General features: G+C 42.6%; 1 protein-coding gene across 5 annotated transcripts in view; it reads right to left on the reverse strand.

Moving 5' to 3' along the window:
- The window catches only part of LOC146798638 (neo-calmodulin), a 269,893-nt gene that overhangs the window by 79,616 nt on the left and 172,360 nt on the right, over positions 1 to 17,917 (reverse strand). The window lies entirely within an intron of this gene.

Consider the following 17,917-nt stretch of genomic DNA (forward strand, 5'->3'; position numbering starts at 1 on the left):
ATAAATGTTTTAGGCATTTAACATATGCACTGTGTCAGTTAAAATTATACACCTTTATTTCTATGTAGAATTAATCTTTCTTTCCTTACACGTTTACATAGTTTTGGTCTTCTCCTTTCACATACATTAAATGCACTGCATGGCCACATTAAAAATTACTCTGATAGACTAGGCAATTACACACACAGCTAGATTGTTTCAAAGTACAAAACCCGCATTTGAGTCTCGGCGTCACCGTATCATATGGTGATCTTGGACAGTTGGCACTGTTTATGGCCCATTCACAGTTGAGAATTCTGAAACTGCTGCCTCAAATGATAAAAAGAGGCATCCACCCATTTAACACAACTCTCAAAAATGCTTGAATCGTACTTGGAACAGAGTGCCATAAGGCAAATCCATGTGATGTGTTTTGAACATCAAAGTGAAAATGCTGAAAGCAAGCATTGTTGAGATTGTGTTAAAGGCTGGCTGCATCTTTCCTGTGAAGAGATCTTATTATTTGCTTCAACAATCCATAGAGAATATTCCTGTTTCAGCTTGAACCGGTTTCTTCTCTCATTAATAGTTTTATTTAAATATGTGTCTGCTATTTTATGTTTTTATTTAACCATTAGCATTTCCTTTATGCTTGCCAACTGATAGTAAGTTGTCCAGTGTCAAAAAACCATTCGCGGCAACGTGGTTGATCAGAAACCGTTTGATGACTGGTTAATTTGGACTTCCCTGAAGATTTCCTGTCACAGAGCAACACTTCTAGCCTTAACGTTGTATTGAACAGCAGTGGCGTAGCTAGGCCTTCTGCCGCTCGTGACGGTTTCAGACTTTGCCGCCCTGCAGCAGCCGTAAAAGCGGGGGGGGGGGGGGGATTGTGTTTGCTGGCTAACAAATCTATTTATTTATTTATTTGCAGAGTTTTGTATAGCGCTGGCTAGACCCGGAGGTATCAGAGTGCTTTACATGAGGATCAGCGAGTTACAGATTACATAATTATATAGCCAAGTATAGACATAGGAGAGAAACATAAGATTACACAATAATATGAGTTATTAGCGCGTGCACACGTTTTAAGGGGAGTGAAAGGTAGAGGGGGATGGTAAACAGGGGTAAGGAATGCAGGTGGAAGACACAACGGGGAGACGAGGGAAGCAATGTCTGATGTCCGGCTGGGTAGGTGACGGCCGAGGGGTGAACCAGAGCCAAACTCCTCTATAGCTGCATAGGACAGCTCCACCGGGCATCGACCAAAGTTGCTTGGGCACCGCGGTAAGTACAGTCAGTTATGGATTCCGCCCAGGGGGCATTGTCAAAGTTCCATTGAGAACACCGGTCACGGAGTTACTGGTAAGCGCCATCCGCCTCATCCTTCAGGTCGCCCCCAGGTTCAGGTTTGGTTCGCTTGTTGTTCGGCTTAAGCTCTTTATCTGCCATGGTTTTTGCAGTGGGAGGCTGGTAAGGTGGCACTGGGTAGATGCCAGTTTTAGAGAGAGTCTGTGTCATAGGTAGGGCTGGGATTAAAGATATTGCGCACCCTCTAGTACAAGCAGCATACAGCAGATGAGTTAGATTGTGGTGGTAACCTGGAGGAACAGCAGTGCCCTGACAGAATCTAGTGTTTGCCACCCTGCACAGCTGCAGGTAAGAGCGGTGGGGAGGGAGGGGGCTACCACCCTCAAAACACATGCCTCCCGGGGCTCACCCCCCCTCACTCCTAACAGATCATTGCATTCAAAAGAACCAATTGCACTGTCACACCTGAAAACAATTTTTCGTAAAAGTAAAGCCCAGGACTGTAAAGCTGACATAAAGACCTAGGATATTACTTGGTGAATTGTCACTTGGGATTGTAGGTATTAAAACCATGAAAAATAAATCACAGGCTTACCACGGTAGATGAGTAAAATTAATTCAGAGTGTAACTGATTACATTTTTCCCATACATACTTACATTTCGATTGCTTGAATTCACTACAAGCAGCTCCACTAAGGTTAAATTCTAACTTCCTACAAGTGTCTTCATATGTGTTCATGGGCCTGGCTCTAGTTCTAATTAATGAAATTTTGATTGAGTATATCAAAGGGTGTGAGAAGATGCACTAATTTATCACATGGATGACGTAATTTGAGATGTCATCAGTGATGTCATTTGAGATGTCATCAGTGATGTCACTGACCATGTCATGAGTGATGTAATATGTGACGTCATCAGCAGTGCATTGCGGGGGCGCGAGTTATAGTTAGCTGAACTAACTATAACGGGGGAATTTCTAGGGTTTTGTACGAGGGAAATGTCCAGCTAACTATAACGTCCCTAAAACTTATGGTTTTTTCAGTGAATTTCTAAGGTTTTTTAAATGCCAAAATCTAACTATAACGTCCCTGAAACCTATGGTTTTTTCAGTGAATTTCAAAGGTTTTTTAAATGCCAATTCTTAACTATAACGTGCATGAAGCCTATAGTTTTTTCAGTGAATTTCAAAGGTTTTGTAAATGCTAATTCCTATCTATAACTTATCTCTAAAGATATCATGTTTAATGATTTTCATTGGATTTCTATATTTTTCAATTTCAGTGTGTCAATTTCATTATGTTTATTTTAAATACTATTTTATCACCATTTTTTAAATTATTTTTTAAATTAATTCTATTAAAAATTTAAAAATATTATTTGTTTTTATAGGGTTTTTTAAAAATATTTTTTTATATTTTTAAAAATATTTTTAAACTATATTTTCAAAACTTTATGTTTTATTTTTTTTCCTCAATTTTTTGGGGATTCGCGCACCCTATGCGCACCATTCTCGATCCCTACGCGGAAGCATCCGCGCACGGTATGCGTTGGGTACGTGTTTGCAATGCGACCGGTACGCGACTCCAAGCCAATACGCGGCACGTACGATGTACGTAACGCGACGCGTGCGCGCTTCCGCGATGTGTCATATGCGTGTATGACGCGATGGGTGCGCGGATCCGGCGAAATATTTTACATTTAAAAAAACATATATATATGTATTTCGTATGAATATTAATTGAAGACAAACTCTAAACTAGTCTTAAAAGTAATATATTTTTACATCTGATCCTATATTTCTTTTTAATTGAATTTCGCGGATGTGCGCTGGGTGCGTGATGCGTAAGCGCAGGGTGCGCGGATCCCATGTGACCTGCAAAAAAAGAGATTTGATTGGTTCATTACACTTCCTATTCTAACTATTGAAAGACCCCACCCATTTCAATCATTCTTCTTTGAGCTTCTTTGGAGGAACATCTCACACCTTAGAACTAGAAGAAACTTTTTGGGGAAGATTTCCACAGCTGTAATTTTTCGGAAGACAATGGCTTCTGCACAGCAGCCACCATCAGAATCAGACCATTCGTCCGGTGAGGAATTTGTTGTGGAACCTCCACGCACAGAAAGATACACCTCTGTGGTGTGGACATTTTTTACCCTCCCAGAAGGACAAAATAAAACTAATTCAACTACAGTGACATGTAAAATATGTCAAAGAGTGCTTTCCAGAGGAGATCCATCAAAAAAATACTCTTGTGGGACTGCGAGTATGTTAAAATACCTGAAGACTCTGCATCCCCTGAACCTGGCCAAGCAGGAATGCAGAAGACTCCGACAGCAGCCTCAGCCAGCAGTGGCAAGCACTTCTGCAGCATCACCATCGAGCACTCACCCGGACATACGTCCAGAATTTGGAAAACTAAAAATGAGTTGCATTAAATGCAACAAACTACTATGTTATGGCGAGCAGTCAATTGAACTAATCTGCAGAGCGCAGCAAAACCACAAGTGCTAAACTTGTGTTTATTTTTTTTTGTTGCAGAAGTTGACTGTTTTGTTCCTCCTGTTGTCTTTTTTTCCTTTTAAAAAAAACAAAAAAATAACAAAATTGTTCCAAAAAGTACAAAAAAATTAAAAAACAAAAAAGAAGAAAAAAAACGTTCTTCTAAGAACTAACTTTCCTGGTTTAAAAAAAGAGCTATATTTGTTTGTTTGTCTGTGAACGTTTAGATGAATGTATGTGTAGTACGTAATTGACTGAATGAATGCATTAGTAGCGTATGGTGAATGTATGAGTGCAGAACTATGAGGAAGTGCTGCAGCATCACACAGTAACCTCTTTAACTACAGTGAGCTGTAATACTTCCGAAGCACAGGGATGCAACATATGTACATAAATATGTTGCAAATCTATGCTTCTCTCTGCACGGCTGCTTAAACTGCAGCCATGTGGTGACACAGGGACCCTTGCACCATAGTGCAAGAATATCTGTGTCATGTGCTGTTTGTTTTTGTGCAGGAAGACACAACTTCCTGCACAAAAACAATCAGTAAAGGCATTTTTCTCCTTCAATGTATGCTGAGCATTTTAGCATGCATTGAAGATGTAAAAATGTGGAGAAATGAAAACAATTCTCCTTGTTGTGCTTTCCTACACCAATTTTAGAATGGTGCAGCATTCACACACAAATCGAGATTCATGATTTCTGACAAATCTAGACATGTGTCTTGTTCTATGAGTATTCAGTGCAATTATGCACAACAACACTTATAGAACACCCTTTCAACGCAAACTGGTGTGTGAGGTTGTATTTACATGGAGTATAAAAAGTGCACAGAATGCCTTTTCCTCTCTTTGTAAATATGAAAGAGTGTCTTGCGCAATAACTATGTTACAAAAAGTGACATATTTCCAGTTTAAAAATTCCTTGCGAATGATAGAGGGTAAGCACAGAGTTTTGTCTGCAAAGATGTTCAAAGAAGAATGATTGAAATAATTGCGGTCCTTCAATAGCTACAATGGGAAATATGAACCCCTCAAATCTCTTTTTTTGCAGGTCACATGATATCGGATTATGGTCAGATTTCAAAACTACATAGGTATAAACAGAGTGTTTTTAGAAAGGTGTTTCAACTTTGTAGCTTCTTGCAGACCTCCTCATTCTGCATATTGAGACTTAGTTAAACTTACCTTCACAGTAATAGCAATAAAAAATGGTATACATTTTTTTCAGATTTTCATTGCAATCTAAATTTATATAAATTGCTTATTTTTAAATTTGGATATGTGATAGAAAAGGAAAAAAAAATTATAACATGTAATAATACATTTTTTACAACACAGCATAATTTCCACAAAGTAATTTGTTTGCCTTTTTTGCTGTTCTCAGAATATATTAAATTTCACTAAAAATAGTGATTTCAATCGTACTCATCACTTAACAGCAGGCAAAAAAAAGATTGTTAAAAAAAAACCAACATGCTATTCTCAACAAAATACCACAAGGTACAAATCACAGATATATAAAATGCTTAGAGCTAACAAAATGTTATAAGTTTAACTTACAAAAACTGTAAATGTTGTCGCTTTAAAATACTCACCGAATTTAAGGATGAATTTTTGGACGGCGCACCACGCCCACAATGTTTTCCTTCAGTGGTGTGGAAATTTTTTACTTTTCCCGAGGGGCAAACAAAGATCAATGCCACCTTGGTCACGTGCAAGATTTGCAAAAGAGTTCTGTTGCAAGGGGATCCTAACAAGTAATACTCGTACGGCACGGCAAGTATGATGAAACACCGAAGGACCCTTCATCCAAACAATCTTGCACGAGAAGAGTGCAAACAGATGAGAAACACTCCTGTTCTGTATCTGTAAAAAAGAATCACAAATAAATGTATATTAATAACTTTCAAATGTATACTATTCCATTACTGTACAAACACATTTTATATAAAAACGGACTAAGAAACTATAGCCCTGAACCACAAGTGTGACGATGGTTAAAACACTACATGCATAGTGCATACTACTTTGAAGCAGTTCATGCCCTAAAGCCTACCTCACTAAAACACTACATGCTAACTGACTGAATGATTACAGTACTATAAGGAGACACACTGGGTGAGTGACAGGGTGTTTGCTAGAAGTGTATGAATACTGACTGGGGAATTGAAGGTGTGAAAGACAACTGTGTAGGTGGTTAGAGGCCTGCATGCATAGTGAATAGGCATTTAAAGCAGTCTATATGCTAAGGCCTGGCTCACTGCATGAGTACTTGGGAACTGACGGAATGATTAGAGTGCAGCAAAGAGAGTGCCTGGGTGAATTTATAAGTGGTTGGCTTTTGACACAGTGAATGGATTAGTACTTGTTACTGAATGGGTCACTAGAGGAGTGCAAAGGGAGTGACAGGATGTTTGCTAGACTGTATGGATACTGACTAGGGAATTGAAGATGTGAAAGACAAGTGTATAGTATGTTAGAAGACTACATGCATACTGCATAGACATTTGAAGCAGTCTATGTGGTAATGTATGGTTCACAACATGAGTACTTGGAAACTGACTAAATCATCAGACTACTGCTAGGACAGTGCCTGGGTAAAACTTTTACATTTTCAGTTCTGGCACAGTGAAGAGACTAGTACATGGTACTGCACTTTAGTGTCAAATCCTGACTCATTTTATCAATGCATAAGCAAAGAATAGCTTCTAAAGCTACTAAAACTTGACAACATGACCGATTTTAAAACAGTTATCTGTCAGCAAATACACCATGTTACCAAATGCTTCTATCACAATCCTCCTTACCCAAATGTACACAGACTCACAGTGTGGTTTTAGACAAGCAACACTATCCCTAGCAGTTTACCAAAACTCATTCACTAGTCTAGAAGAGGTAAGGGTACTGCACACAATTTACATATTTAAGTACAGCACATTAGTGTCAAAGCATGACTCATTTAATCAACGCATAAGCAAAGACTGGCTTCTAATGCTACTAAAACTTGACAACAAGACAGGTTTTAAAACAATTATCTGTCAGCAAATACACGATGTTACCACATACTTCTCTCACAGTGGTTCCCAAATGCACACAGACTCACAGTGTGATTCTAGACAAGCAACACTATCCCTAGCAGCTTACCAAAAATCATTCACTACTGTGGAAGTGATAAGGGAACTGCACACAATCTACATATTTCAGGACTGCACTATTGTGTCAAAGCCTGACTCATTTAATCAAAGCATAAGCGAAAACTGGCTTCTAATGCTAGAAAAACTTGACAACAAGACAGGTTTTAAAACAATTATCTGTCAGCAAATACACAATGTTACCAAATGCTTCTCTCACACAGTGGTTCCCAAATGCACACAGACTCACAGTGTGATTCTAGACAAGCAACACTATCCCTAGCAGTTTACCAAAACTCATTCACTACTGTGCAAGGGGTAAGGAGACTACACACAATCTACATATTAATGTACAGCACATTAGTGTCAAAGCATGAATCATTTTATCAATGCATAAGCAAAGACTGGCTTCTAATGCTACTAAAACTTGACAACATGACAGGTTTTAAAAGAGTTATCTGTCACCAAATACACAATGTTACCAAATGCTTCTCTCACAGTGGTTCCCAAATGCACACAGACTCACAGTGCAATTCTAGACAACAACCACTATACCTAGGAGTTTACCAAAAATCATTCACTACTGTGGAGGTGGTAAGGGAACTGCACACAATCTACATATTTCAGGACTGCACTTTTGTGTGAAAGCCTAACTCATTTAATCAACGAATAAGCAAAGACTGGCTTCTAATGCTACTAAAACTTGACAACAAGACAGGTTTTAAAACAGTTATCTGTCAGTAAATACACGATGTTACCACATACTTCTCTCACAGTGGTTCCCAAATGCACACAGACTCACAGTGTGATTCTAGACAAGCAACACTATCCCTAGCAGCTTACCAAAACTCATTCACTACTGTGCAAGGGGTAAGGAGACTACACACAATCTACATATTAAAGTACAGCACATTCGTGTCAAAGCATGACTTATTTTATCAATGCATAAGCAAAGACTGGCTTCTAATGCTACTAAAACTTGACAACATGACAGGTTTTAAAACAGTTGTCTGTCAGCAAATACACGATGTTACCAAATGCTTCTCTCACAGTGGTTCCCAAATGCACACATACTCACTGTGTGATTCTAGACAAACAACACTATCCCTTGCACTATACCAAAACACATTTCTTCATCTAGAAGGAGTACTACATTTTAATATAACTCATTTCACAAATTCATAAACAATGACTGGTTTCTAATTCTACCAAAATATAAAAACAGCACAGTTATCTGTCTGCAAACACACGAAAAACACAAATGCTTATCACAGAATGGTTTCTACATGCACACACACTGTCAATTATATTGTAGAGAAAAAAAGTACTCCCTACACTTTAGCAGGAGAAATACATTAGTCTGATTAAAATCAAAATAGTCTACATACACCCCCTCACAATTAAATAACTCACCTTTCAAGTTGTTTTGTAGATTAAGAAGTATATCAGTCACACACCAGATTTTCTTTTACAGAATCTCTGCACTGTGCACCTTTCAGCAAAAACAAAGAATGGAAAAGTGTCCCTTTCATTTTCCACACATATACATGTAAACATCAAATCACATCCTTCACACATAAATTCGAAAGCAAACACACATTTCTATTGGTTAAACATTTCAACCCTTTCCAAATGAAATACATTTCAACCCTTTCCCCAATCTGCCTTCTTCCTGTTACCATAGAAACAGGTCATGGAACACTGCACAGAGCACACAGGTCACAAGTTCAGCACACAATGTTGCTAAACAAGACAGCAAGTGTGCTTGACTTTTCAACATATCAGCTTATCATATATAATGTTCCTTACAATCAGTTTTTGTTAACCAATAAGAATCATGCCTTTAAAAAACAGAAATATACACCCTACCTTTCAGTGTAGAAAGTTGTCATACAACCAATGATTTCTTGTCTTTTTAAAAAAAAAAATTCCTTGGATCCACGCACCCAACGCGAGAGGATCCGTGCACCAAACGCGATAGGATGCGCGCACCGTGCGCGCATTTCGCCTTTTGTTTTTTTTAAAAAATAGGGGGCCCCAGGGGGTCCTTCTGGAAACCCCTAAGCACCTCTACAGGGTCAGAGTATTTCCACTCTGCCCCCTTTAAATGTTTTACACACTTATTCCCCTTTCTTCTTCAGCCTCGCTTCCACCGAGGCAGAAAATGGCCGCCAACAGTTCCTGGTTTCGAATGTAGACAGACACTCGACAGCCAATTAGCATTCAGCGAGCGATCGGTTTGGGGAGGGTGCGCATACGGTGCGGGTAGGGTCCGCGGATCCTCTCCGGCCATAGATATATATGTACTTTTAACTTTAATTTTCTCAGGAACTACTGAACGGATTCACACCATTTATGCAAAAGGCACGAGTCTGAACTGAGGACTACCTCTTTGCCAAATTTGGTGTAATTCCGTTCAGCGGTTCGGGCTGTAGCTGCGACAACAGATCCTATGGGAAATTGCATGGGGAAAACACGTTTTGGGACCCCCCTTTTTTCTCGTCCCTCGCTTGACGAATCACCACGAAACTTTCAGGGTCGGAGCGGAGCTGGCCAAAAGTTTGGAAAATTTAGCGAAGATTGGTCAACCGGCGCCAGACTTATTGGGAATAGAATGTTGCGGATTTCCTCTGGAAAATAGGTCCTAACTATAACTATCTACTGGCGACCGCAGTCAGAAGGATGACTTTCAAACAGTCCTCATTTTCAGCCAACAGCAATAGGACTATTGGAAAGTTTAGGCCCATGCCTTTGATGAGAATTGAAACTAAAAAATCCCATCCTTCCTGGATAGTTAGAACAAAGACCAGGCTGAAAGTTACAGTTACGACATGGGCAGCTTATAGTTAACAAGCATTTGCAATGCATTAGGTCTCGCATTTGCGAGAGTTTAAGCTATTGGCATTGTAAATGACAATGCCTTTTCTTTATCTGTTTTGATAATTAACGCATAAATAAAAGGCATTGTCATTTACAATGCCAATAGCTCAAACTCTTGTAAATGTGAGACCTATTTCAAAGAAGCAACCAACATTGTACCGGGCTGCTTGGAAAGTGAAAGCATGCATGGCGCGCTGAATGTTGCAGGAAAGCATTTTGGTCCTGCAGTAGGAGAAACTCATTAAAGAAAATCGTGCTTGCAGACTAAATATCTTTATTTTGCCCCAGGTTCAGGTCTTAGGGCTGCCGTACTGTATAAAAACAGAAGTAATAGGGCAAGTCCTCATGTGAGGCTACAAATGAAGACATGGTGGTATTAAGGAGGGACTAACAAGCCTATCAACGCATCAGAAGCCAACATTTACAAAGGACAATGACACAAGCCAATGAAAAATATGGGCGGATAGTGGGTGGAGCTTCAAGTCCATACTCGAATACAGCATGCCTCTGAGTGCTCGAACTATAAATATGTGGGTACTTGTTTTCAGTTTAGTTACTGTTCCAACTTGGATCAGTAAAAAAAGAAAAGAAAAAAATATTTTAATGTTTTTAAAATGTAGGTGTATGGAAGCAACAAGGGGGAGGGAGGGAGAAACACTGCGTCAATGCAAAACATGGCACTGCAGGGGGACAGAAGCAACACAGAGTGCATGCACGTGTGGTGGGGAGGAAAACAAAATGACGAGAGAGCAACATGGAGTGATTGAGGGATAAGCACATGCACGAGCAGACAATGGGGGACTACTGGTGTGAGGACGAGAAGTAACGGGTGATAAAGGAGGATGTGGGTAGGGAAAGCAACACAGAGGGCGGAGTTAGGAAGGAGAAGGAATTGGCAGGAAAGCAACATGGAGTGGACAGGGAGAAGCACATGGGTGAAAGAGCAATGGGGGAGGACAGGAGGGCAAGCGCAACATGGAGAGGTTGAGGAGACGCACACAGACAAGAGAGCAACACTGAGTGTGGTGGGAGAGAAGTACATGATGGAGACAGCTGGATAAAACATGCATGTTCATGGAGTGCTTACCCAAAAAGAAAAAAGTAGTGCTTGAAAAGAACGCACTGGAGGCACAGAAGCAAGCCAATCAAAAGGGCTGGTGAAGAGGCAATGTTCCACAGGCGAGACAAACACAAGACTGACAAGCTCGGACATGAATCAGAAGCAGGCAAATGAATATGACACGAAAGTCAATCAATTTTAAGTAGCGGGTGTGCTCTAAACCTTGTATTTGCTTCTAATCAACATTTACCTGTAATCTTGCAATTCTGTTCAAGTGGCTAATAGAAATTACCTTTAGATTCCCAGTTTCAAACAATAACGAGCATAACTTCAAATGTACATACTTATAAAATGTTTTACATCACATCATGTATGAAGCCAGTAAATATCCCTAGACCCTGTCATGAAGTTACATCTGCAGATTGTATGTCCCCTCAAGCGATGCTGAAGGTGGGGAGGATTGAGAACTGTCCTTATATTTTGCCCAATGATACCTAGATATAGATATTGAGGGCAGGTGGTAAAGACCATTAGGTTACCCATTGCCCTGCTTGCTGAAAGACCACATCCGCTTAATCGACCCAAATGTCCTTGATCTTACACTAGAAGTTCTTGCCCTTGGTAGAGAACCAGAAGGCAGACAGTTTGACAGTACATCTTAGTGTGACGAGCAGAGCATAAAAATACTACTGCACAAAACATCATCTAAAAACGATATCATGTCTATTGTTGGCTTAAATGGCCATGCCCTACTCGAATGGCGCCATTTAAAGAAGCCGCCATCTTAGAGCAGTTATGTTTGACATTGATGCACCAAAACTGGAGGCTGCAGCTAAGACCACCAACAACTTTAATTTCTCTGTAACATGTTGAAGAAGACCTCAGCCAACTCCGTCTTTCAACGTGTGCCTCCAAGCGACGAATGGCCTCCTCTGATTCGCCGCCAATGCTGACAACAGAAAACTGTATTTTCAAAATGGGGCAGATCTAGCTTTACCAATCAGCTGATTCGGTTGAGCTGTACGCGGAGTCACCATTGACAGCTTTATAATGAGAATCAAAAGTGTTGGCTGTTGTTGATTTGCGGGTTGTTCTCCCCGGCTCTACCGCTATTTCTCTGGGCTGGTTCAAATTGGTGCCAAAGGGTTGCAACCTGAGGTTTGGTTCTGGTCTTGCGTTGGAACCCCAAAAAGGTTCCAACAGAAACTCTTGCATACGCTGCCTACTTTCTTGCTACTTCCGAGACACAAACCAAAGGTACATGCATTGGTTGTGTGCATATAAGAAATTTACTACGCACACTACATAGATAAATATGGCTATGTGCTCTTAACTGCTAGTAAGAGTGAGATTGTGTTATAAAATGAAAGAGTGCAGAATTATGTGACATCATCACATTAGCCCTACAATTCCTAACTGTAAGATCACATTTAGTTTCAACCATCCTGGTTTCCATTTTCTTATCTGTCCTCCACTTCACCCAGTCGTGACGTGAGGTGACCTTGTGGGAGCAAAAAGCGCTACACAGTAGCAACGCCACAGAAGCGTGCAGGCGCTGCACGTATCACTGAATCTCAACAGGCCACACCAAGCAGGGTTGTTCAGAGCCAAAACTGGGCCTAGCATGCTAATAGTGATGAGGCAGGCACCGTGCAACCAAACCATGCCAGTGCCCCAGTATTCACACTGTAGAAACCTTAGAATCAAATCAAATGTGACAAGACGAACGGAGAAGAATTTTGAACTGATAATATCACATTGGGCTCCTCAGATGACATAACATGTATATTTGTAAAGCGCACGTTCACCCCAGCAACAGGGCAACTTGGCGCTGAATAACAGTTGTATATTGTTACCCAACTCAATGGTACTCATTTTATCAACCACAAATGGATGAAAGGCTGAGTGGACCCGCCGGGATTTTAACCTGTGACCATGAGGTCGAATACAGGCCCCTGCAGTGGATGCTTTAGTCCACTCAGCCACTAGCCCAGGCACACAGCTCACCACCCCAGATTCATTCTCTGCGTTCCGTGATTCATAATAGAAAAAAACGACTACAAGATGCTGCTCAAATCTTCCTATCTTCCTAAGCCTCCAATTGCAAAAGGTCAACAGTTCATACAAAAAACCATTGTATGGTGTTCTGTCCGAATTAAACTCACACCACACTCATGTGTTGTGTACAATACCTAATGTTTAAGTTAAAGCTGTTATTAAAAAAAAAAAAGTAGTCTCCAAAGCGCTCTGCGCTTCCAGGCACTATTTCGATATAACATCAAATGGCAATAATAAATGCATAGAAAGCAAATTTGTCATGCTCAAATTGGTGAGATCGCTAACTGTACACCAGTATAAAGTATTACACATGATATTAAGTGCTGTCTGCATATAGCGCCAAAAGGCCGAATGGCGAGCGCTGAGCTTCACTAACACATGGCGACCTCACAACAAATGTTGAAATTATGCAAACATTGAGCGCTTCAGACCCCATCCATACTCACTCCGGTGCGTGGTGCGCCCTCGCTCGCGCGCTTGGCGGCCTCTGGCAGGTATGTGCTAGCAGTCGACGCACCGAGGCTCGCCCCATCCCTTCACACAACCCCGGCACCTGGCACTGCCCCCCTCGCTGTGTGTGGGCAGACGAGCCAGTTCAGGTGCTGCTCAAGCAGCCATAAAATTGTGATCCCCTTCATTCAGCACGATTACTTAATTTAATCAAGTTACAGCGGAGCTCCCACCAGGTAGGCGGTGAGAGTGGCCTATTGTGTGTGGGGTGAAAAAAAGAGCCCTGCTAATGTGATTGTGAAATAATTAGATGGCACTTCAAAGCAGATTAAAAGAGAATTAGAATTTTTTTTAAACTATATGTAGTCCTAAAGAGGACACAAACAATATTTATTTGTATTTTTGTTTAAATTAATACTTCTGTTAAATATATGAGCTTGAGAAATATAAAGTGAATATTTACAAAAAATGAAAAAAAATAACTGATATTAAAACAGAATCAGTAGTACAGAGCATCCAATTAAAAATATATAATTTAATGTCAAATTTATTTTAGGTAAATCGTGAAAAGAAAGCTGCACTAGAGTATTGCACACACACAGCCTTTTTAATGTTTTTCCATAGGTTTACGAACCACTTCTGATATCTAGGCAACATAAGAACGGGTAATTACAATTGTAGAAAAAAAAAAAAAGTTAAATAAAAGGTGTAGGTAAAATAATGCAAACATGCAACATTACGTTTCCTCCCTTTGGCATCTATTACAATATAAACTGCAAACGGCACCAGCAACTCATATTTTATATCCAGATAAAGGTTACGTTCCACTCACAACACCGGTATGCAAAACGCATAATGCAAAGAGAAAAAAGCTGAACCTGGAAAACTGTAAAAACACGCACTGATTTACAGTTTTTCTTAGGAATTAGTAGATTTGCAGATAACCGCTCTGCGTTCCTCTAAAACAACGTGCTCGTCATGTGAAGTATTTAACTGCGATGTGCACACAGCCGGGGGTGAGCTTTAGCCGAAAGGTAAACACGCCGGAGTGAATGAGCTGAAAGGTAAACACGTCAGAGTGCGGGGTGTTTGCCTTACCTGGTGGGCACCTCGTGGGACTTGGGTAAACACGCCTCTCCCTGGCTTTGCAGCGCTGTCCTGGACGCTCGCCGTTCTCTCGCGCTGCTCAGGAGCTCTCGGGCCGCCTGCTCGGTGTCCCGTTTCTCGGGAACTGAAGGGCCCTTCTTCCCCTCTCCCCGACGGGCGGCCCATCTCTTCACGCTGCCGCCTCCTCCCCAGACGAGCGCTCCCCGGGCCCAGAGCGCGGGCCGGGGACTGTAGGTAATTCATTATGGAAGGCAACAGCTGGGAGGCGGACTGTAATGGTGCCGATGTAACAGTGCACAATGACCAAACAGGTCAGGCACTAGGACCGGCCTGAGTGGGGACCAGGGCGGGCGGAAAGGGAGGAGCGGAGGGCTAGGAACGGCAGTTAGCCGTTAGCCCGGGACGAGGAAGGAACCAATAAAGGAGCTGAGCAGTAAGAATCCTGTGTCCGTGTCTCTTCTTTCCACGGGGACTCTACAACTGGCGACGAAGGGCTTCGAGCTTGCGCGACGACAGAAGTGCCCACTGGGAGTCCACCCCGGCGGCAACAAATCCAGAGCTCGCCCCGCGTGTGGAGGCTAGAGCGTGAAGTCCAAAGAGCCAACCGGGAGTCCACCCCGGCGGCGACTGGCCCGGAGCTGCTCGCCCTGCGTGTGGGGCTGGGAGCGCGACGACAGAAGTGCCCACCGGGAGTCCACCCCGGCGGCAACATATCCGGAGCTCGCCCCGTGTGTGGAGGCTAGAGCGTGAAGTCCAAAGAGCCTACCGGGAGCCCACCCCGGCGGCAATGGTGAAAAGTGCCCAAGAAAGAAGAAAATAACCTCACCTGGCATGGTAGCGGTGCCCAAAGGCGGAGCCCCGGTGAGTTAAATCAAGCGCTGATCGTCTCCGGTGATTCAAAAGACAAAATCTCATTGCACACGAGATTCTCGCGGTGGCCATTTTTGAGGTCAGGCGCGAGATTTGCCCAATCCCCCTGTCAGGGACCATCGGCGGCCATCTTTAAGTCAGGCAGATGAGCCAAACAGCAAACAAACATTGGTAAATGAAACGGAAGTAACAAACAAGCATTGGTAAATACAATAGAAGCATCAAACAAGCATTGGTAAATGCAACGGAAGTAACGAATAAGCATTGGCAAAGGAAACAGAAATAGCAAACAAGCATTGGCAAGTGCAACAGACGTAACAAACAAGCACTGGCGAGCGTAACGGAGAGCAAACAAAGTCTGTAAAAGCAATCAACAATAACAGTTGAACAATGCCCGACCCAGCTCCCACAAGCATGTTTGGAGCCTCATTCCTGCGCCGCCCCGAGCCCCTCGTTCTTGAATCTGGTGGGGGCATGGGTCCGCGATGGCAAGAATGGATAGAAGATTTCGAGGACTTCATGAAAGCGTCCAAGGTGACGGACCTTGAAGAACAACTGTCTGCTCTCAAGAACCTGATTGGCAAGGAAGTTGGACGAATCATAAAAGAACTGCCTGCTGAGTCCTCTGGTGCCTATGACAAAGTCTGCGAAGTACTAAATCGCAAGTTCCTACACAAAAGGAACGTTGACTACGAGCGGTACACATTCAATCTGGCCGCGCAAGAGAAAGGTGAGCAAATGGGGGTGTTCGTCACACATCTGAGACGACTGGCGAGATACTGTGATTTTGACAAGTTTTCAACTGAAGACGCCCTTCGGCTGAGAGTCATAGAAGGTTGCCTCTCTGAACCACTGAGACGCAAATTGCTCAAGAGAAGCTACTCGTTGGAAGAGATTGAAGAGATGACGAGAGTAGATGAACAAGCCGATGAACATGCGAAGAAAATAGAAGCAGGGAAAGGTGAGAGACGGGAACAAGCATTCAGGACGCAGTCTCGGCAAATGCATGGAAGATCCCCACCACAGGTGCGTTCCTTCAGATCCAAGAAACATCACCACCAGTCAAGCAAAGGACACAAAGGCAGAACCCACACCAAGGAACGATCAGACAGACAACTCAAATGTTACAGATGCGTCTACGACTTCCCACATGCCCAGCACTAGGACAACAATGCCGGAAGTGTGGTAGAGACAACCACTTTGAAAGCATGTGCGGGGCGATACCCAAAGGTGATCAAAAGGGAAGGTACCGGCAACATCAGCCTTCAAGCAGTCGTCACCATGTCAGAGCAGTCCAGGATAGACGAGACTCATCCACTGGGTCGTCACAATCCAGCTGCCACTCTTGCAGGACATATCAATCTCAACGGTCGTCATCAAGAGAATCCCGATCCACATCACCCATCTCTCAAGACCGAAAGGAATATATTTATTGTGTAGCCCACCCTGATCGGCTGAAAGATTGGACATAAGAATTGATGCTCACCCCACCAAGTTCGTGTTAGACAGTGGGGCATCACTAAACTACCTGCCCGTAACAGAATACCAACGAATGGAATCACCTCCCAAGCTGGATAACGCACATGTACGAGTATACACGTGGATGTCCAAAAAGCCACTAACGTGTCTTGGGAAACTTGCAACCGAACTGTCGTACCAAGATCGCACAATATCAGCCTACATCCATGTCATCGAGGGGCCTGAGGCCGACTGCCTCCTGAGCCTGGCCACCGCAGAACGACTGAAACTGGCTGACATCTTATACCGAGTGGCTGACAAACCAGCTATCATCCAAAAGTTCCCCAAGCTCTTTGAAGGCCTGGGAAAAATGAAGGACTGCCAAATAAGACTGCACATAAACGAACAAATCACACCGGTAGCACAGCATCACCGGAAAATCCCGTTTCACCTGCAAGAAGCCATGGAGAAGGAGCTCCAAGATCTATTGGAAGCAGATATCATAGAAAGAACAGATGGACCAACCCCATGGGTCTCCCCGGTGGTGGTAGTCCCGAAGAAAGGGGAAACCAGCCGAGTCCGCCTATGTGTGGATATGAGGGCGCCCAACATGGCGATAGAGAGAGAGAGACATCCAGGCCCTCACATTAGTGACATGATCACTTCACTCAACGGAGCCAAGATATTTTCAAAACTAGATCTCAACAAAGGATACCACCAGCTAGAATTGCATGAAAGGTCAAGATATATCACGACATTCTCGACACACCTCGGGCTATTCAGATATAAAAGACTAAGTTTCGGAGTGTCATCAGCAGCGGAAATATTCCAAGAGGCAATCAGGAGAACAATACATCACATTCCACATGTCCTAAACTACAGCGATGACATCCTCGTATATGGAGCAACGACTCAAGAACACGACAAAGCACTAGATCAGGTCTGTCATGCACTCATGGAAGCCAACCTCACACTCAACCAAGACAAGTGTGAATTTCACAAACCAACACTGAAATTTTTCGCCACTGGAAGTGGCATGAAACCAGACCCAGAAAAGGTAGCAGCGCTAAACGACACACCAAGCCCAGATGACGTGGGCGATGTAC

This window comes from Triturus cristatus, chromosome 9 (genome assembly GCF_964204655.1).
Source record: "Triturus cristatus chromosome 9, aTriCri1.1, whole genome shotgun sequence".
NCBI lineage: Eukaryota > Metazoa > Chordata > Amphibia > Caudata > Salamandridae > Triturus > Triturus cristatus.